This window comes from Belonocnema kinseyi, chromosome 8, assembly GCF_010883055.1.
Source record: "Belonocnema kinseyi isolate 2016_QV_RU_SX_M_011 chromosome 8, B_treatae_v1, whole genome shotgun sequence".
Classification (NCBI taxonomy): domain Eukaryota; kingdom Metazoa; phylum Arthropoda; class Insecta; order Hymenoptera; family Cynipidae; genus Belonocnema; species Belonocnema kinseyi.
In genome coordinates, this window is record NC_046664.1 from 31,956,548 (window position 1) to 31,965,741 (window position 9,194).

The window sequence follows — 9,194 nt, forward strand, 5'->3', positions numbered from 1 at the left end:
CCTATTTGGCAATTCATTTTGATCTGAGAAACCATTTCAGTAATTTGTTCGCAGAAATAGTTTTTAAATCAATTTTCGTAATGATTTGGAAACTAAATGCAAATTGTAGAATTTAATTACAAAAAATTAATAAAGAAATCTAGACTTTGACGAAAAGATGTAGCTTAATACAAAGAAGTTAATGTGGCTCGAAACCTGGCTTTTAGCCCGAAATAGAATAATGCAATAGACTGGATTAAATCGAATTTGGCGTCATTCCATAGATACCGAAGTAAAATCGTGCAGGTAGACACAATGAACCTCTAACAAACCGAATTTATAATTTGAGACAAAAAAATTCACAAGGCAATTTTTGAAATTGTTTAAGTTTTAGGATATAATTTATTATTTTTGAAAAATAATTCCGTACATCAAAATATTAAACCGTGATTATAAAATAGTAATTAACAAAGACACTGATCGATAGTTTTATACTATACTTATGTTTGAATTAATATAAACAAATTTATTTTCTTTGTTATTTTTTAATTAATTATAAAGTTTGAATTATTTAGAATCATTAAGAAATAATAAGAACATGCACATAATTGTCCAAGGATACAAAAAATGATATAAATGAATAATTTACTTTAAAATCCAAATGTTATAATCCTTAAATATTATATATTTCAAAATGTAATATTTTAAACATTTTTAAGCATTAAAAAGGAAACGTGCGCCATCTTTCGAGTAAAAGACACATTAGTTAGTTCTCGACAAGTTAGTTTCAATCAATACGTCGATAAACTAGGAATTTGCAAAATCCGCATTTGGACATGAAAAATGTCGCAAAACTTTAAACAAAATATTTTAGTTTAATATTGTAAACAAAATCAATTATTAAATTATACATTAATTTTACATTATATTATTATAATATATCATATTATATAGCATTATTATTATTATTATTATTATTATTATTATTATTATTATTATTATTATTACACCATTAAGCCATTTCCCTTTCGGGGTAGATATATTATAACTTTTATTTATAACAAATTACATATATTATTACATACACATATATTACATACATGATAACTTTTATTCATTACATATTTTTTAATTTCTTAATTAATTTTTTTGTCAATTTTCAACATTTAATTACATTCTTTCACAAAAAGTCAAAAATGGATTAATTTTTATTTCTGATCATTTGAATTTCTGATAATGTGAGTATTATAAAAAGAGTAATTATCTTTATTAAAGAAGACTCTTAAAGACGCGAAAAGTGCTTCTGATGCAATCATGCAAATTAATTAACCTAATGCATGCTCACAATTGAGAAAAAAATTTTACGAGACGTTACCTCTTTCTAATATTTTAAGATAAATTAATTATCTGGTAAAATCTGACTATTTCTTATAAATTAACAAAGTAGTTCAACTTTCAACCAGGCAGTTCTATTTTCAACAAAAAAATATGAATTCTCAACCAAAAATGTAAAATGTGATATTTTAACAAAGAGAAGATTTTCATTTCTAATCAAAAACAGTCAAATTCAACAACAACAAATCAAATTTTCAACAAAATAGTTGAATACTCAATCAAAAAGATTCATTTTCAAACAAGCTGTTGCATTTTTAATAAGATTTGAATGTTCAATTAGAAAAGATTTTTTTAGAAAATAAACAAAAAAAAATTCATTCAAAATGTTAAATTTTCAAGCCAGAAAGAGGAGCATTCTAAGAAATATTTGAATTTTTAACCAAATAATTAAATTATCAAACAAAAAGATTAATTTTCTACCAAAAAGAACGAATTACCAAAAAATACTAACGTCTTTTAACTGGATGGGAGAATTTTCAACAAACTTAATACTTTTCTACCAAATAGTTGAATTTTTAAATTGAAAAAGATCAATTTTGAATCCAAAATGGAGTAGTTAAATTATCATTAAAAAATTAATTTTCTTCAAACCTATTGAACTTCCAAACGAAAAGGACCAATTTTACGCAAAGAATTTGAATATCTAAAAAAAGTTCATTTTCACCAAATAGTTAAATTTTCAGTTAAAGAAAATTAATTTTAAAAGCATTTTCAACAAAGTACGCAGTTCTATTTTCAACCAAAGAAACTCATTTTCAAGTAAAATTATAAATTTTTACAACAAAATTCAGCTTTCAACCAATAGTCAAATTCGGAACCTAAAAGATAAATTTTCACATAAAACTGTATTAGTTCGATAAAAGATTTTTTTAAATATAAATCAAAACAGTCATATTTAACTAAAGAATATGAATCGCCAACAGAATACTTAAATCATCAACTATAACAGATAAATGTTCACCCACGCAGTTGCTGTTTTAAGCACAAAAAATTATTTTTAATTTAAATAAATACGATTTCTCATCAAAAAACATCAATTTTCATCCAAATACTCAAATTTTCAACCAAAGGAATTAATTCTCTACAGAAAGAGTGGAATTTTTCACAAAATACATGAATTTTCAAACAAATAATTGAATTTTTAACTAGAAAAGATAAATATTTCACAAGAAATGGAATAGTTCAATTTGAAGTTGAAAACAATTTTTTGTAACTAAGAAAAAAATGAATTATCATTACCACAGTGAAATTTTCAATAAAAAAAATTCTTCACTAAAATAACGAATCTTCAACTTATAAGAAAATAATTTTAAAAAATATAGTAGTATTAGTTCATTTTTAACCGATACACATTAATTTTTAAGAAGGCGATTGCAGTTTTAACCAAAGAAGATTCAATTTCTACAAAAAATATCAATTTTCAAACCGAAAAAAAAAATCCAATAAAATTGCTGTATTTTAAAGTTTCAGAAAAACACCTTACGTAATTTGTAGATGACCCCGTATATATTTATTAATTTATAATAATGATTATTTTGAACTTTTGTTTTTCAGTGATACGCAGACTTGAAAATATCATACGTAAGAAATGGTTTTGACCACGTACTCTATTTTTTATACCCTACTTTTTAGTTCACAGTGTTAATAAGCTTTAACATAAATAAATAAAACATTAATACTCATGTAGTTGGCGGCATTTTTTTCCACGTACATGAAAAAAATGTATAATCTGAACTATGCATTTATACTTGATCGGTCCACAAATATCGTTGAAAGCGAACCAATGACTTCATGGATTTCACAATTGACATTAAAATTATAACGTCCACTCAAAGAAAAAGTTGTCTTGAAAAAAGCATCGTTCTCTTTACTGTTTTGTTTTGAACAACGTCAATATATTTTTTACACAAATATAATTATTTCGCTGCAAGAATAGGTTAAGTTAGTAGCATAAGGAAATTTTTGCTACAAAAGGATTACTGTTAAGACAAATGAAAATACTCTCAACCTTAAATTTAAAAGGAAATTCCATTTACGTCATGAAACATTCTTTTGTCACATGAAGACATTTCTCTGGGTGTCCGATGTTTTAAAAAATTATACTTTTTAAAATATATTTTAGATTTTTTTATTTGATTTTTAGCATTTTTCTGTATGAAATATAGATTTTTACAGTTCTTTTTTTTATATTGTTTTTGATCGGTGTAGATAATTAGTGATTTAATACAAAATAAATTTAATAAGATTAATCCTATTAAATTGGAAGACGCAAACTATAACTGAAATAAATACAAATATAAATTGTGCGGTGAAATTAATTGTTAAATTTGGTTAAAATTAGTGGTAAATCCTTCACCAAAATTGGTCTACCGACCTCCCTGGACAGGTGGTTTCATGCAGGACACCCCAGGATGCAGAGAAATAGCTGCACCGATCAATACTCACTATCACATACAGACAACACTTAATATCTGTTGCACCCAAATTTTTAAAGATAAAAATATAGATTAATTCAAAATTAATTTCAATAATTCGAAATTGATTAATGTCAAAACTGTAGTATTTAGAAGTATGAAAAGATCAAATATTTTCCAAAGGAGAGTTGAGAGACTAATTTTAATATTTTCATCAAACCATATTTATTCGAAGTAGATATTCCACGACGGATTGCAAATTGCCGATTTCTTCCCGATCGGATTTGAAAATTTTAAAGGTCAATTAAGAGTAACTTATTTTGAATTTTCTGAAAGCGCAATATATAAAACATTTGAACAAGGTAAAAAAAGCTTTATATTTTTAATTGTTTAAAATTTTTAGTTGTACATCTATTAAGGCTTTCAATTTATAAAACTTAAGTCTAAAATTAAGTAATTTTGAACTCAAGCGCTCTTAATAAATTATGAAGTAGTTTAAAAAATTCTTTAATCAATTCAAAAAATGACCAATATTTGAAAACGTGTCTAAAAGATGATAAAACGCAACACGATGACAGGTTTATTTTTTTTTACGAAGAAAAAAAAACAAATAAACTCGAAATGAGCTCGTTTCCAAGCATTTAGAAAAAATGGTATATTTTCATTTCTTCTCTAATGCCTGAAAGGGCACTATTTTCTGACGACAAAAAATCTCGATTCTGCGCGATAAAAAACTGGTTATTATGCGAATATATGTGTTAAGTTTTCGAATAAATAAGATGCCATTTGCTCAATAAGTAGCTCGTTATAAAGAAATAGTTTCTTATATTTTATAGGTAATTAATAAAGATAAACCCAAAATTGTTATAAAGTGGTCTGAAATTAAATAAGTGTCAACAATACATATTCTAAACAAAATCAGTCACAATTAAAATCTACGCAATTTTCCTTTCAAACCAAAAAATCATTTTATTCTGATTTTATTGCAAAAATCAAATTTAGATTTATTGAATGTAAGCGTCTTCTCCGCTCATCATATTTTTTCTGAGCAATCTTTGAATCAACTAAATACAATTTTTACACGATTTTTATTTTCTATTCGTAATGAATAATATAATTTTTTAGCAATATGCGAGCAAAGCAATGCTTCAATGAAAAAGGAAATTATAGCATAATAAACTTTTCAAGGTCCAAGGACACGGTCGTTAAAAAGCAAGTATCTCGTTCAATTTTCTTGATTTTATTTGATTTCTTATCGAAAAATTGTCATTAAATCCCATTAAAATTAGAACTAAATGACTTTGTCAAGTTAACATTTATAGTTTTGCAGTTGATTATAGATTTTATCACTCAAAAGAGTATCTCATCAACGTTTTCCATCAGATTATCAGTTATTTCCCGGTTTTCCCCGGTTGTAAAAATATCTTTGGTTAATTACTTTTGGTATTAGCAATGAATTAAACAATAATCATTGAAGAGTAATTACAAAAACTACTTTTAATCTTTTACTAGGAGATTTTAATTAAAATTATCATTTGATTATAACATAGTTAATGTAAAATTTACTTAAAATTACAATAAATAACATTTCTAATGGTATTTTGTTATAACATTTTAATAATGTATCGCTAAATCCAAAGAAATTAAAAACTTAGTCTTTATTTTTTCTTCGAAATCTTTAAAGATCTAAATTTTCTTTAAATTTATTGAAATCTTTGCAAGTTTTAAATTATTATTTAAATCTTTTTTATACTAAATATCTATTAAGGTAACTCGAAATTTTTCTAAAATTTGGTACATTGCAAAATTTCAAAAGTTCGTTTTAAGATCTTTCATATTCTTTTTTTAAATTTTGGGAAATCACTGAAACGTATGGAATATTTCTAAATTTTCTTTTAGAATTCATTTTTCAAAATAAAAGATAATTTGAAAATTTTCTATTAATTATAAGAAAAAGTTTGACATTTTTAACAGAAGAGACTAATTTTTCACCAGGAAATATGAATTCCCAGCCAAAAAGTTAGTTTTAAACCAAAGCAATGAATTTTCTATTAAAAAGACGACTTTTAATCGAAATAGATACATTTTAAAACATTGAGATGAATTTTAAATCCAAATATATGAAAAAAAAAACATTTTCAACCAAATAATGGGATTTTCTGTCAAAAAGGTGAATTTTGAACTAAGAATATTAATTTTCTACCAAAAAATACTAATTTCTAAAAAAATACATGCATTTTCAACCAAAAAAATGTGTATTTTTACTAGAAATGCAAGTTTATTTTCCAATTTAAAACATTTATTTTTCAGAAAAAAAATTAGATTTTCAACAATAAAAAAGTAACTTTGAACAAATTACAGTTGAGCTGAACCAGAAAAGACGAATATTCAACAAAATAACTAAATCCTTGACCAAACAATTGCTATTTTAACCGAAAAAGGAATAGAAGAATTTTCAAACATATATTTCAATGACTCGACTTGTTCCTAAACAATTTTCAAATTCGTCAAAACTCTTAAAAACTTTGGAAACTTTTAAAAACTTACATTTTGTTTAAATTTTAAGTATCTTCAGTTTTTAAATTGTTCTTGAAACTTTTCAAAACTTCGACAAATGAAAAATGATTCAAATGTTCCTAAAATTTAAAAAAAATGCTGCATAAATTTCTAACCCTTCGAAATATCTTTTACAATTATTTCATCCTTAAATTTAAAAAAAATTCTGCATAATTAGAAAAATTACCTTTAAATATTCCTTTTTTTCTTTTGTTTATGGAAATCTTTTTAAATTCTTTAAAATATTCTTTTAAAATAAATTACTCATAACAATATATTATTTAAAAATTTCCCAGGAAACTTAAGACAATTTTAATACTCATTAAAAATCCAAGAAATAGTAGAATTCCCACTAAATTTCTTAACGCATTTCTACGATAAATATGGCTTCAATTATTTCTGATAATATACTCATATAGTTGTAGAAGGCCAAAGCGATTGGCGGACGTAATTAGTTTTAGTCTCGGGCAAACATAATATAGGCATGCAATTATTAAATGGAAAAACGAATGATAAATTATCATTTTTAATTATTTTGATATTTAAATCCATTAGCTTCGAGCAAAACGATTTTTGAGGCTCGAAAACTATTTTTGACATTTTTAATTATTTTAAAAATATCGTTGAACTGGAACTTCTTGCAATGTTTAAAAAATATTAATTTTTAATGATTGATTAAGAATTCAATTTTAATCAATTCCTATAATTTTTTTAAACTGAATAGTTTTCACTCATAATACGAAAATTCCGCAGCAAATTTTCATATGCAAGGCTTTTTCAGTCATTTTAAAAATCATTGCGCAGAAAAATTAATTAATCATATTATCGATAAAAAACGAAAGTAAGTGACGTTAGTTCATAGATATCACGGTTAAAATAGTTACGCATCGTATGGATATGGATAAGCATTCACTTTTGCGGTTGTTGATACTCCAGTTGAGTGCTTGACGTCAAGTAGTACAGATCTAAAATATTTTTTTTTGTAAATACTTCTATAAATAGTATTTTTAGATTTCTTTCCCATTAAACTATTTTAAAAACACAAGTTCTTCAAAATTTTAAATTGACTGTCAGTGTCATTTTTTCATGGAGATTATGTTTTAATTTAAGATATTAAGGAGAGATCTGAGAATTTTACATTTAATGTGTCCAAATGTGATAAATGTTAACATTCGAGGATTCTGCAAAAAGGTAGAAAAAAACTGTTCAACTGCAGAGGGAAAGGAAAGAAAAGACTGAAAATTGAAGACATTAAGATTTATAAAAGGTATGGATTTTTTTAGATTATTTTAAGTGACGAAAGAAATAATGTATGAAAAGTATGATACATTTTGATACAGGGAAATCATATCCTCTTTAATACAAATATTAAGGATGAAAGACAAATGAATTGTCGAACGATTAATAATATTCTCGAAACTAACAGAAATTTATGTTTATCAATAAACTCAAACATAAAAAGAGAGAATCATACTCTAATTAATTTGAACAATACCTTCTTTATAAAAGTTATTTTTGCGCAAAAAAGTTACTTATTACATTACAATGTTATACTTAATAAATGTTTTTCCTATATTTCTTTTTTCGTTTAAAACAATATTAGAATGAGACTTTGCATGAAGAATTGTACGCTTGTGAACATAAGAACAGTGAAGCTAGTGAAAAGCTAATAATTATAATTATTTAAGAACAAGGTGCAAAACGTTAACATGCAGATTCTTTTTCGTATTTATTTTACACAAATTCATTTCTTTTTCTTCAGCACATAAAAAAATATATTACTTGAATTTTGATTCCAAAGATCGACAGTATTACGTCGGCATTTAAAAAATAATTATTATTTATTTTTAAAAAGCTATCGCAATCATACTAAGTTATTTCGTTTATTATTTTATTAACGTTATGTACATGTTTCGTGACATGTTGACGTTACGACAATTTTTTATACTGATCCTTTATACCAATTATAATTTTCTAAAAATATATTTAATAACTTTTTTTTCTTATTGACTTTGGGGTCTATTTAATTTAAAATTGAGGATTAAATTAACTTACAAACTCAAAGACCGGCCAAATTTGATCATATAAATGATGAAAAATATATTTAAAAAATTATTTAGAAAGTCTCGGTCAGGTATAAGGTGACCTTCAATACACATCCGTCAATTTACAAAAAAATCAGATAGTTATGACCTAGAGGTCCTTTACCATTATTTTTTTTTCTTTGAAGATTTCTTGTAAAATGATAAACCGTTACTTACAAAAACAATATCACTAAAATTTACTTTCAACTAAAATTCTTCATATCGGAATAACTGTTGGCTCTTAAGGGCATGTGACACAGCTAAATACCTATATTACCGACCACAGTTTTTCAGTTCACTGAATGTTTTTTTGAACCTGAGAAGTTTTTTTGTAAATAAAATATCGAGCTGAATCTTTGGGAAATGTATTAGAGTGCAATAAAGTACGTTTATGTACTGCATTTTGGTAGAAACTTCACTGAAAGTTATTTCATCTTTTTTCTGAACCTCAACATATTTTGAACGCTCGAGCTTTTTTTATACATAAAATATCGGTCTCAAACTTTGAAAAATGCAAGAGCCGAAAGAAAACTACGTTTAAGTACACAGCTTAATAATAAAAGATGTAAAAAAATATATTTTAACAATCAATTCCAACGGCATCAGCCGGTAACGTTGCACACGAAAATACGAAACCTCTAGAGCCTCGCCTAGTGGCCGCCAGGTTTCGTATTTTCGTGTACAACGTTACCGGCTGATGACGTTGGAATTGATTGTTAAAATATATTTTTTTACATCTTTTATTATTAAGCTTTGTACTTAAACG

General features: G+C 25.0%; 2 protein-coding genes across 4 annotated transcripts in view; one reads left to right on the top strand and one right to left on the bottom strand.

The window, feature by feature from the left end:
* Positions 1 to 9,194, bottom strand: part of LOC117179159 (reticulon-1-A) — a 123,640-nt gene that overhangs the window by 75,168 nt on the left and 39,278 nt on the right. The gene's annotated exons all lie outside the window — the stretch shown is intronic.
* LOC117179158 (serine palmitoyltransferase 2) overlaps positions 7,403 to 9,194 on the top strand; it is an 86,083-nt gene continuing 84,291 nt past the window's right edge. The window contains exon 1 of the mRNA XM_033370858.1: positions 7,403 to 7,611. The gene's annotated coding sequence lies outside the window, so the exon portion shown is untranslated. The remainder of the gene's footprint in view (positions 7,612 to 9,194) is intronic.